General features: G+C 39.8%; 1 long non-coding RNA gene across 1 annotated transcript in view; it reads right to left on the minus strand.

The window, feature by feature from the left end:
- LOC140711560 (uncharacterized) overlaps positions 1 to 3,681 on the minus strand; it is a 31,362-nt gene extending 27,681 nt beyond the window's left edge. The window contains exons 1-2 of the long non-coding RNA XR_012092834.1: positions 3,235 to 3,681; positions 1,855 to 2,069 (exon numbers count right to left, since the gene is read on the minus strand). This is a non-coding gene — a long non-coding RNA (uncharacterized lncRNA). The remainder of the gene's footprint in view (positions 1 to 1,854; positions 2,070 to 3,234) is intronic.
- Between the last annotated feature and the right edge of the window lie 9,940 nt (positions 3,682 to 13,621).

Genomic DNA, 13,621 nt, shown 5'->3' on the forward strand with positions numbered 1-13,621 from the left:
GGCTCCAAACATGAGTCATCTTGCTTTATTCCTCTCCCACCCCCACCATATCTAATTAAACACCAAGTTGCATCTATTTTTTTCTTCAGCACTTTTTTGCAACTCTCTGTTGCTCTCTTTTCACATGCTTTATCTCTTACTTGGTTTTGACCCCATATTAGGCCCACTATTCTTCCAAACAATGTGACTGGCTGGTAATTTCCATTTTGAGTTTAAGCTCTGCCTTGATTAGGTCTGCTCCTTAGCAAAAAGATTCTGTGATACCTGCTTGTCTATTGAACAAAGATGTTGCAAGCTATTTCCAAATGCACCCCAAACTGCCTTTCAGTCTTACCTTCTCCTATTTTCCTGGGCATCAGGCAAGCTAGCTATCATCCTACTCCCCACCATACTCTATTGCCTTAACTCCTACCACTTCCTTTTTCTGAAATACAATCTCTGCACCCTCAGAAACTCCAAGCACGCTGCCCACACAAACGTTAATGCCACAAATTCACCTGTGAATGTTTGTTCAGATATTTTTATTCAAAAAGTCATGTCTAAGACCGAAAAATAAGTATTTTAAGTGTTTTTTAAACTAAAACTCCATGAGTTTCCATGGAAAAAGGTGTTATTGAGAGGTGACAATGTGCTAGCAGCCCTCACCCTTCTCGGCCTCGAGGAGCACTTCAGCCCTCCATGGCACCGTGGGAGTCCCTCTCAGGGCTGGCTGAGGCCGGAGCTGCCTCCCTCTGCTTGCTGGGAAGTGTGGAGGGAGAGGTACGGGAGGCAACCGGGACCGCCTGCGGCACTCGCGGGCCAGTGCCAGTTCTGGCAGGCGCCGCGCAGGCTGGGTGTGCCCCGCACACGGAGCAGGCAGCCGGCGCTGCCGGCCTAGGGCAGTGAGGGGCTTAGCACCCGCGCCAGCAGCTGTGGAGGTTGCGCTGGGTTCCCCAGCAGTGCCGGCCCGCCGGCGCTGCACTCAAATTCTGGCCCGGACTTAGCTGCTTCCGCGCGGGGAAGGACTTGGGACCTGCAGCCCGCCATATCTGAGCTCCTGCCCTAGGATAGGCTCTCGCGTGGCCAGAGCCTCCCGGAAGGGCGCAGCCCCCTGCTCCATGGACCAAGGGCTGAGGCGTGCAGGCCCCGCTCGTGACTGGCGGGCAGCTCAGCCTGCAGCCCCAATGCAGGATCCACTGGGTGAAGCCAGCTGGGCTCCTGAACCGCATGGGGACTTGGAGAACTTTTATATCTAGCGGGAGGATGGTATGTGCACCAATCAGTACTCTGTATCTAGCTAACCTAGTGGAGACTTGGAGGACTAGCACTCTGTGACTCTGTGTCTAGCTCAAGGATTGTAAATGCACCAATCAGCACTCTGTGCCTAGCTCAAGGTTTGTGAATACACCAATTGGTACTCTGTATCTAGCTAACTCTGTATCTAGCTAACTAGCACTCTGTGACTCTGTGTAGCTCAAGGAATGTAAATGCACCAATCAGCATTCTGTCAAAACGGACCAATCAGCTCTCTGTGAAATGGACCAATCAGTGGGATGTGGGTGGGGCCACATAAAGGAATAAAAGCAGGCTGCCGAGGCAAGCACCTGCGACCTGCTGGAGTCGCCTTCCACATGGTGGAAGCTTTGTTCTTTTGCTCTTTGCAATAAATGTTATTGCTGCTCACTCTTTGGGTTCACACTGCCCTTAAGAGCTGTAACACTCACCTCGAAGGTCTGCAGCTTCACTCCTGAAGCCAGCGAGCCCAGGAACTCACCGGGAAGAATGACCTTCACTCCTGAAGCCAGTGAGACCAGGAACCCACCGGGAAGAATGAACAACTCCAGACACGCTGCCTTTAAGAGCTATAACACTCACCACGAAGGTCTGCAGCTTCACTCCTGACAGTGAGACCTCCAATCTGCCAAAAGGAAGAAGCTCCAGACACACCATCTTTAAGAACTGTAACACTCCCGGCGAGAGTCTGCGGCTTCATTCTTGAAGTCAGGGAGACCAAGAACCCACCAATTCCGGACAGCTTACCAGCTCAACTGGTAGTTCAAGATGTTGAGATAGAGCCCATACAAAACAGTCTTCCTTAAAAAAAAAGAAGAAAATACTTTTACTACAAGTGCATGATTCAACCCAGCAAAGCAATTAATAATAGATTGATGTTAAATAAATTCATGCTTAATAGTAAATTTATGTTCAATAATACTAATAAATGGATATCATTTGGAGTTTAATTTTACATTTTAAATTAGGCACAGGGGCTCACACCTATAATCCCAGCACTTTGGGAGGCCGATGCGAGAGGATTGCTTGGAGCCAAGAGACTAGCCTGGGCAACATGGTGAGACCGCCATCTCTACAAAAGCAATTTTTTTTAATTAAAACAAAATGTTATGCTTTGGAGGACTTTTAGATCAAATAAATCGAGCAAAGTAATATTTTAGTTGACAGTGTCTGTTTAAAATTATTTGCATTCCTAGCAAAAGAGAATTCTACAATATTTACTATAATGCACTATCAAAAAACGCACAAAAGTCTATTTTCTTACAGAAATGGTTTTGGTTTGCTATACAGCTTTTCTTATTGTTCCTAAAAGTTCAAATAACTTATACTTTACTATTGTACAACAGCGAGTAGTAGAAGGTTAAAAAAAAAAAAGACTTTTTTTAAGTTATGTTAGAATGGAGTCTTTTCTTTGTCTATTTGCGCTCTGGTCTCACCATGCTTTTTTGCAAGTATTTCCTATCTGTGTAAAGGTCACCTTTCCTTGGAAGCCCTACCACTGAGTCAGTCTACTTTAGCCTCCTTATTAGTTCTTAGGAAAGCCACTGTCCATATAAGGAACTTCGAATACAGATTAAGTAAACACAGATAAAATTGCAATTTTACCTCATTCTAATCCCAGATCTATACTTGACCTATTAGGTGGCGCACATCATGAACGTTTAAAAGTGAAAAAGACACAGTCTTTAAATAGAGAGTCAAGGGGAGAGCCAGATACCAAGTTCAGTTGGAAGAAAAGCAAGGTCATTTGCAGGAGAATGTAGAAAGTCATTTAAAAACCCCTCAGGAAAAAGAAAGAAAGAAAGAAAGAAAATATTAGCAGTGGTAATAAAGTGCATCTCCATAATCATCTCTCTGCTTTGAAAAAAAAAATTGGGGAAATTTTTCCATGACCCTAATGGGGCACTCAGAACATATTTGTCGTGGTCTATTATAGACTATTTACTTGTATTTCTCACTCACCTGAATCTTGTCAGCAATATAAAATGCTGGATTCGGCCAGGCGCGTTGCCTCACATCTGTAATCCCAGTACTCTGGGAGGCCGAGGCAGGCAGATCACCTGAGGTCAGGAGTTCAAGACCAGCCTGGCCAACATGGTGAAACCCCATCTCTTCTAAAAATACAAAAACTAGCCAGGCATGGTGGCACGAGTCTGTAATCCCAGCTACTGAGGAGGCTAAAGCAGGAGAATCACTGGAACCCAGGAGGCGAAGGTTGCAGTGAGCCAAGATCGAAACCATTGCACTCCAGCCTGGGTGACAAGAGCAAGACTCCATCTGAAAAAAAAAAAAAACAAAAACAAACAAACAAAAAATTGCTGGATTCATAGGATGGCCTATAAGTATTAGAGGAATTCAAAAAGACCTGTGCAGGTGAATTAGTCAAGGGTGGCTTCAGGAAGAAATCACCATCAGTTTTTTTCTTATCCAGACCCATCTTTTCTAAACAACTGGTTTTCCCATAGAGCCAGAATCTAATCAGGCTCTCTCTGTTTCCTTATAAAGTCAACTTTGATATTTATCTAAACATTTTATAGCTCCTTCTGCTAATTTACATGCTCTTTGTATTACACAGATGAAGTCAAACATTTTTCAACGAATTTCATAATAGTAAAGTGGTTCTGGCTTACAACATTGTTTCTGTGTTCCACTTAATATTCATAGGTCCAAAATTTTAATAACTTGGTTATAGTAAACTAAACAATGGACTATCTAGTACACAGGAATCCTTTTCTGAAAGCCATCTACGGGGTCCCATTCCTTACAGAGAAAGACCATGATAATGTGTTGGTACATTGCAATGAAGGGAGAGAAGGAAGGGAGGGAAGAAGAAAGAAAGAGGAAATGAAAGAGGGAAGAAAGGGAGGAAGGAGGGAAGGAAGGAATAAAGAGAGGGAGGGAGGGAGAATTGAATTGAACTGAGATGTTTAAACTTTCTATTTTGTCATCTCATAGCATCTTTACCTCTCTTCACACTTTTCTACATCAAACAATACCTAAACAAAACTATCATGAGTTCCCAAATGGCCTTTAGAAGAATATTCTAATATTCTAACAGATACAGAGGCAAGAAATTCATATATTCTGAAGAGAGTTAATTTTCTCTTCAGAATTTATACATGAGCAATGTGAATTGTAGAAATTTTAACAATTTGTATTTTATTACAAAATTTCATTCCAACTAAGAGGAAAAAATAATTTTGCACCCTTAAAGAATTAACTCACCAGGTGCAGTGGCTCACACCTGTAATCCCAGCACTTAGGGAGGCCAAGGAGGGTGGATCACCTGAGGTCAGGAGTTCGAGGCCAGCCTCACCAACATGGTGAAACCCCACTTCTACTAAAAATACAAACTTAGCCGGGCATGGTGGTGCATGCCTGAAATCCCAGCTACTTTGGAGGCTGAGGCAGGAGAATCACTTGAACCAGGGAGGCGGAAGTTGTAGTGAGCTGAGATCGTGCCATTGCACTCGAGCCTGGGCAACGAGTGAAACTCCATCTCAAAAAATAATAATAATAATAATTAACTCTAGTTCAACAAACACAGTCAAAATAAATAGTCATGGATACGTAAAAGATAATAAAGATCTAGTCACATAATTTTTTTTACTTAAAAAAAATGTTTAACTTTTATTTTAGGTTTAGAGGTACATGTGAAGGTTTATGACATAGGTAAATGTGTCATGGGGATTGTTGTACAGATTATTTCATCACCCAGGTATTTAGCCCAGTACCCAATAGTTATCTTTTCTGCTCCTCTCTCTCCTCCCACCCTCCTGGTTCAAGTAGGCCCAAGGGTCTGTTATTTTCTTCTTTGTGTTCATAAGTTCTCATCATTTAGCTCCCACTTATAAGTGAGAATATGTGGTATTTGGTTTTCTGTCCCTGTGTTAATTTGCTCAGGATGATAGCATCCAGCTCCATCTATGTTCCTGCAAAAGACATGATCCCATTCTTTTTTACAGCTGCATAATATTCCATGGTGTATATGTACCACATTTTTTTTATCCTATCTGTCATTGATGGGCATTTAGGTTGATTTCATGTCTTCGTTATTGTGAATAGTGCTGCAGTGAAAATTCACATGCATGTGTCTTTACGGTAGAATGTTTTATATTCCTTTGGGTATATACCCAGTAAAGGGATTGCTGGGTCAAATGTAGTTCTGCTTTTAGCTCTCTGAGGAATCACCATACTGCTCTCCACAATGGTTGAACTAATTTACAGTCCCACCAATAGTGTATAAGCGTTCCCTTTTCTCCACAGCCTTGCCAGCATCTGTTATTCTTTGACATTTTAATAGTAGCCATTCTGACTACTCATTGGGATCTCATTGTGATATTGATTTGCCTTTCTCTAATGATTCATAATATTGAACTTTTCTTTCTTTCTTTCTTTCTTTTTTTTTTTTCTTTTTTTTTTTTTGACACCAAGTCTCACTCTGTTGCCCAGGCTGGAGTACAGTGGCGTGATCTTGGCTCACTGCAACATCTGCCTCCTGGGTTCAAGCAGTTATCCTGCCTCAACCTCCCAAGTACCTAGGACTACAGGCGTGTGCCACCATGCCAGCTAATTTTTGTATTTTTAGTAGATACAGGGTTTCACCATGTTGACCAGGCTGGTCTCAAACTCCTGACCTCAGGTGATCCACCCGCCTCGGCCTCCTAAAGTGCTGGGATTATAGGCGTGAGCCACCACACCCGACCAGCTTTTATTCATATGCTTGTTAGCCACATGCATGTCTTCTTTTGAGATGTGTCTGTTCATGTAGTCTGACCAGTTTTTAATGGAGTTGTTTTTCTCTTGTAAATTTAAGTTCCTTATAGATTTTGGATATTAGACCTTTGTGGGATGCATAGTTTGCAGCCTGCAGAATATCTCCGATTCTGTAGGTTATCTGTTTACTCCGTTGTTAGTTTCTTTTGCTGTGCAGAAGCTCTTAAGTTCAATTAGATCCCAATTGTCAATTTTTGCTTTTGTTGCCATTACTTTTAGTGACTTTGTCACGAAATTTTTGCTCATTCCTATGTCCAAGATGGTACTGCCTAGGTAGTCTTCCAGGATTTTTACAGTTCTGGGTTTTATATTTACATCTTTAATCCATCTTGAGTTGATATTTGTATATAGTGTCAGGACGGGGTACAGCTTCAATCTCCTGTAGGTGGCTAGCCAGTTATCCCAGCACCATTTATTGAATAGGGAGTCTTTTCCCTATTGTTTATTTTTGTCAGCTTTGTCAAAGATCAGATGGTTGTAGATGTTAGGCCTTATTTCTGGGCTCTCTATTCTGTTCCATTGGTCTATGTACCCGTTTAGGTACCAGTACCATGCTGTCTTGGTTACTGTAACCTTGTAATTTTCAAGGTAGGTAATGTGATGCCTCCAGCTTTGTTCTTTTTGGTTAGGATTGCCTTGGCTATTCAGGCTCTTTTTTGGTTCCATATGAATTTTAAAATAGTTTTTCCTAGTTTTGTGAAGAATGTTGTCAGTAGTCTGATAGGAATAGCACTGAATCTGTAAATTGCTTTGGGCAGTATAGCCATTTTAATTATATTAATTCTTCCCATCCATGAGCATGGGATTTTTTTGTTATTTGTTTGTGTCTTCTCTGATTTCTTTGAGCAGTGTTTTGTATTCTCATTGTAGAGATCTTTGGCTTCCTAGTTAGCTATATTTCTAGGTATTTGTGTGTGTGTGTGTGTGTGTGTGTGTGTGTGTGTGTGTGTGTTAGTTGTGAATGTGATTGCCTTTCTGATTTGGCTCTCGGTTTGGCTGTTGGTGGTGTATAGGAATGCTCATGATTTTTGTACATTGATTTTGTATCCTAAAACTTTGCTGAAGTTATTTATCAGCTGAAGGAGCTTTTGGGCCTAGGCTATGGTGCTTTCTAGATATAGAATTATGTCCTCTGCAAACAGAAATAGTTTGACTTCCTCTCCTCCAATTCAGATGCCCATTATTTCTTTCTCTTGCCTGATTGCTCTGGTTAGGACTTCCAATTCTGTGTTGAACAGAAGTAGTAAGAGAGGGCATCCTTATCTTGTGCCAGTTTTTTGAGGGAAGCTTCCAGCTTTTGCCCATTTAATATAACATTGGCTATGGGTTTGTCATAGATGGCTTTTGTTATTTTGAGTTATGTTCCTTCAATACCTAGTTTACTGAGAGTTTTTAACATGAAGTGGTGTTGAATTTTATGAAAAGCCTTTTCTGCATCTATTGAGATAATAATGTGGTTTTTGTCTTTAGTTCTGATTATGTGATGAATCACATTTATTGATTTGTGTATGTTGAACCAACCTTGCATCCCAGGGATGAAGCCTACTTGATCATTGTGGATTAGTTTTTTGATGTGCCAGGTTTGCCAGTATTTTGTTGAGGGTTTTTGCATTGATATTCATCAAGGATATTAGCCTGAAGTTTTCTTTATTTGTTGTTTCTCTGCCAGGTTTTGGTATTAAAATGATGCTGGCCTCATAGAATGAGTTGGGGAGGAGGGAATTTTGGAATCGTTTCTGCAGGAATGGTACCAGCTCTTATTTGTACATCTGATAGAATTGAGCTGTAAATCCATCAGGCCCTGTGCTTTTTTTTTATTGGTAGACTATTTATTACTGATTCAATTTTGGAGCTCATTATTGGCCTGTTCAAGGAATAACTTTCTTCCTGGCTCAGTCTTAGGAGGGTATATGTGTCCAGAAATTTATTCATCTCTTCTAGGTTTTCTAGTTTGTGTGCACAGAGGTGTTCACAGTAGTTTATGATGGTTGTTTTTATTTCTGTGGGGTTACTAGTAACATTTCCTTCATCATTTTTAATGCATTTATTTGGATATTCTCTCTTTGCTTATTTATTAGTCTAGCTAGTGGCCTATATATTTTATTGCTTTAAAAAAAAAAAAAAAAACTCTTGCATTCATTAATCTTTTGAATGGTTTTTTTGTGTCTCGATTTCCTGCAGTTCAGCACTGATATTTGTTATTTGTCATCTTCTACTGACTTTGGGGTTGATTTGTTCTTGTTTCTTTTTTCTCTTCTTCTTCTTTTTTTTAAAGACAGAGTCTCACTCTGTCGCCCAGGCTAGAGTGCAATGGCATGATCTCAACCCACTGCAACCTCCACCTCCTGGGTTCAAGCAATTCTCCTGCCTCAGCCTCCCGAGTAGCTGGGATTACAGGTGTGCACCACCGCACCTGGGTAATTTTTGTATTTTTAGTAGAGACAGTTTCATCATGTTGGCCAGGCTGGTCTTGAACTCCTGACCTCAAATGATCCTCCTACCTCGGGCTCCCAAAGTGCTGGGACAGGCATGAGCCACTTCACTGACCTTGTTCTTGTCTCTCTTATTCATTCTGTTGTGAAGTTAGGTTGTTAATTTGAAATCTTTCTTTTTGATGTGGGCATTTAGTGCTGTGAATTTAACACCACCTTAGCTGTGTCCCAGAGAATCTGGTATGTCATATCTTTGTTCTCATTATTTTCAAAGAACTTCTTGATTTCTGCCTTAATTTCATTATTTACCCAAAAGTCATTCAGGGGCATGTTGTTTAATTTCCATGTAATAGCATGGTTTTGAGAGATTTTCATTGCCTTGACTTCTGTTTTTATTGCGCCGTGGTCCAAGAGTGTATTTGGTATGATTTCGGTTATTTTATGTTTGTTGAGGATTGTTTTATGTCCAAATATGTGATCAATTTTAGAGTATGTGCCATGTGATGATGAGGAGAATGTATATTCTGTTGTTTGGGGGTGAAGATTTCTGTAAATGTCTCTCAGATCTATTTCGTCCAATGCTGAAGTTAGGTCCCAAATATCTTTGTTAATTTTCTGCCTCAGTGATCTGTCTAACACTGCCAGTGGAGTGTTGAAGTCTCCCACTATTATTGTGTGGGAATCTATGTCTCTTTGTAGGTCTCTAAGAACTTGCTTTATAAATCCGGGTGTTCCTGTGTTGGGTGCACTTATATTTAGGATAGTTAGGTTTCTTGGATTGAACCTTTCACCATTATGTAATGCCCTTCTTTGTCTTTTTTGATCTTTGTTGGTTTGAAATCTGTTTTATGTAAAATTAGCATTGTAACTCCTACTTTTTTTTGTTTTCCATTTTCTTGGTAGATTTTTCTCCATCACTTTATTTTGAGTCTGAGTGTCATTATGTATAGTCACATAATTTTTAATAGCAAAGTAACTACAAACTGAATGTATAAATTAAACAGTATTAATTTAATAAATCAGAATAGTGTATCATCACTAAAAGTGATTCTGTAGAAGTATATTAACTAAAATAAAATTCAAATTTTTAAGAAGCAGATTGCAAAATACTACAAAGTCATGTGCTGCTTTCCTATGGGAATATGTTCTGAGAAATGTGTGGTTAGGTGATTTTGTTATGCAAACATCACAGTGTATACTTACAGAAACCTAGATGGTATAGCTTACTACACACCTAGCTATATGGTCTAGCCTATTGCTCCTAGGCTACAAACCTGTACAGCATGTTACTGTACTGAATAATGGAGGCAGTTGTAACACAATGGTATTTGTGTATCTAAACATAGAAAAGGTACAGTAAAAATATGGTATTATAATCTTATGGGACCGCCATTGTATATGCAGTCATTGACCAAAACATCATTAATGCGGTGCCTGACTGTACATGGTGTACTTGTAACATTTTGTGACACATATAATCATGGAAAATAAACACTAGTAAGACAGTCACCAAAATGTTAATTATATGCATCTCTGACTTGGAGATTATAGTTGATATTTTATTTTGTTTGTAAAACTTTGTCTACTTTATACATTATCTATAATAACCATGTAATATTTTGATAACCAGAACAAAAATAAGAAAATGCCTGGATTCTAATGATAGCTGGGTCATGTTGAGCAAGTTGCTTAAGCTCATTCAGCCAAAGATACTTCATCTAAAAATCTGGAGCAATAATTGTACCAACCTTTTAGGGTTGGATAATAATTATATAATATAATTCATGTAAAATTCTTAGCACTGGTACATGAGTAAATGGAAGTTTGAAAAGATAAGCTACAAGAGCTGTAGAGGAATTTCAAGTTTCCCCTCATCTTTTATTCTTAATTATTTTAGCCATCAACAATTTAGTTAGTTTACCCTTGAGTTCAAACTCTCCTAAATCAAATCATTGTTTCACTAACTTGTGGAGGTTTGTTGAGCCAAAGAACGTAACTACAGCTGTGGCCCAAGTTAATATTTCCCATCAGCTGCATTACACATTGGTAGTTTCAGTAAATGACCATCATGGCCAACAGAGGAAAGAAAAGAATTATCTTCCTAATTCATACTCTTTGGGAATTCTAAGAAGGAAACACGTAATTACTAGAATTTGGCTGGCATATTGAATCTGGAGCATGAAAAAAAGTCATGGGACTTTTAATGATAGAAAACAGTCCAGACCTCAGATTTTTATGTCATCAAATAAAAAAAATCCTTAAAGTAAGATACTCTAATGAATCAATTTTTTTTCTGGGTATATTTGAGTCATGTTAACTGGAAATATAAATTGTTATTCTGTATAATTATTTTATTTTTATTTTTTCTGGAATATATATGTCAGCATTAATCAGGTAAAAATCTAATTGAAGACAGTCACAAGTTCAGAGATCCACTCATTCCTTCCTTCATACATTCACCCAAGAAATATTTATTGATCACTCAGTATGTGACATTCACTGTGTAGATAGGAGGATACAAGGAAGGTCTCTTCTTGTGAGGACACATAATGGGGGAAAATATTCAAATAAGAACACAAATAGTTATGTAATTATAACATAATTAAAGTTGCAAAGGTGAGGTAGCATGGTTCTAAGTGAGGAGTGGAGGATGTGGAATTAGAAGCAGCAAGCTTTAGCCAGTGGCTCATACCTGTAATCCCAGCACTTTGGGAGACTGAGGTGGGTGGATCACCTGAAGTCAGGGGTTCGTGACCAGCCTGGCCAACATGTTGAAACCCTGTCTCTACTAAAAATACAAAAATTAGCTGGGTGTGGTGGCGCACGCCTGTAATCCCAGCTACTCGGGAGACTAAGGCAGGAGAATTGCTTGAACCCAGGAAGCAGAGGTTGCAGTGAGCTGAGATAGCACCACTGCACTCCAGCCTGGGTGACAGAGTGAGACTCTGTCTCAAAATAAATTAATTAATTAGTTAAATTAAAATAAATTTTAAAAAAAGAAGCAGCAAGCTTTTACAACGCTGAGTTCCCTCTCACGGGATAGTGGTCTCTCTCCCTCTCTCTCTTTTGCTCTCTCTTCCCCACCTTCCCTTCCTCTCCCCCCACCACCTGTGTGTGTATGTGTACATGCGTATGTGTAAGAGACAGAGAGTATGTGTGAGTGTGTGTGTGTGTTCTCTTATAAATGCCCATCATGGTCTATCCACACCCATGCTTTAACCCAATCAGTTGAAACTGTTAGGGGTGTGTACTAGTTTGCTAAGGCTACCATAACAAAATACGAAAGACTGGGTGGCTTAAACAATGGAAGTTTATTTCCTCACAGTTCCATATGCTGGAAGTCCAAAATCAAGATGACAGCTGGGTTGACTTCCTGGAAGGCCTCTCCTTGGCTTGCAGATGGCGGTCCCTGCTCCCACTTCACATGACACATGGTCATCCTTCTGTGAACATGCTCCCCCAGTGTCTCTCCCTTTTCTTAAGAGGGCACCAATCATATTGGATTAGAGTCCTACCCTAATGACCTCATTTTAACTTCATTACCCTTTAAAAATGTTATCTCAAAGCATGGTTACATTCTGAGATACTGATGGTTGGGATTTTGACATATAAATTTGTAGGGGACACAATTCAGCCCATGACAGGATATTAAAGGCTTAGGGTGTTGGGGGGCATAGTTGCCACACATGGTTGTGCCACTTATGCATTGCACAGGCTATAGATGTGCCATTCACATAGCAGTTATCATAAGCTTTTATATTTTTTAATAAAAATTTTCCTACAGAAAGTGTCTGGAGAAAGATTTGCCTTTTTTCCCGCCACTATGAAAGGTTTGCCTTTTTCTGATTTTCACAAAGGACCATTTGGGCTAACAGTGTTGCTTTATGGCAGGAAACACTTTTCCCTAATCTGGTATTTCCTTCCATATGGAAAGGACTCTCCTACAGTAACACTACAGGCCCCTCTTTGCCCCTCCTCACTCTCAATCAATACTCCCTTGAAGAGTGATTTATCTTTGATGACTAATTTGGAAGCAGCTCCATAAACGTCCTGTGTCCACACTCACACATTGACACAACAAAGGCCATGTGGGGTAGGATTAAACATGGAGCTTCTGGAATCAAATGACCTGGGCTTAACTCCAGTTCTGCCACTACATGACCATAGGTCTTATTTAACACCTGTGTGCTTAAGACTCCTCACCTGTAAAATAGAGATTATAAATATAGCCTCCTTTTAGGGTCATTGTAAGAATTCTATTTATAGTGAAGTCAATAAATAAATATTCAAGTAAAAGTTGCTCTTATGACTTCTACAAAGATTTCAGGATTGCCTTTCTGATGTTCTTCCTTCAAGGCAGGGAAGAGCAGACAAGCCACACTGATAATTATGTGAATGCAGCCTCAAGAGGGCTATGACTCCTCTGCATATATACCAAACACCTGGCAGAGCTCTGGGCGTGGAGAAGGCATTCTTGACTTGTGGAATGAATTTATTTACTAAAAGAATCAAGGTCAGACTGCAGAATTCCAGTCTATACTTGAGAGTATGGTTTTTATCTCATGAGTCTGTATATCCTCTGAACTGCCTAGTATGATAAACTTGCTTCTGGTAGGTACCAAAATATGTACTGAGTTGCTATTAGTTGCTTTAAACATGAAACATTATACTGTAATTTTACTATTGTTCCTTCCTGTATGATTTTTCCTTGAGAGACAAAGAGCTTTTGAGAAGTTTTGCATTATTTTCAGTGTCCCTGTAGAGTTCTGGAGAAGGCTAATGGTGATGGTTGCATAACAATGTGAGTGCACTTAATGCCACTAAACTGTACACTTAAAAATAGTCAAAATGGCTAATTTTGTGTTATGTATATTTTTTAAAATATGTCTGCCAAGGATCTATGGTGAGAAGAAAGTAAAGTCGTGCTGCTCAAAGATGTTTTTGAAAATCAAGTAAGGTACCCAAGTGCCTAGCACATGGCAGAAGCTCAACAAAAGTTAGTTCCCTTTCCACAAGTTCTGAATCACAACTGCCCCGATGGTGACAGGTCATGAAGGATGACCCCTGTAGTTTCTATTGCCAGATGAAAACATTTTTCTGGGGATGGGGAGGGGGGGAATCAACATTTGTAATGCTTCATG

This window comes from Chlorocebus sabaeus, chromosome 4 (assembly GCF_047675955.1).
Source record: "Chlorocebus sabaeus isolate Y175 chromosome 4, mChlSab1.0.hap1, whole genome shotgun sequence".
In the NCBI taxonomy this organism is placed as follows: Eukaryota; Metazoa; Chordata; class Mammalia; order Primates; family Cercopithecidae; genus Chlorocebus; species Chlorocebus sabaeus.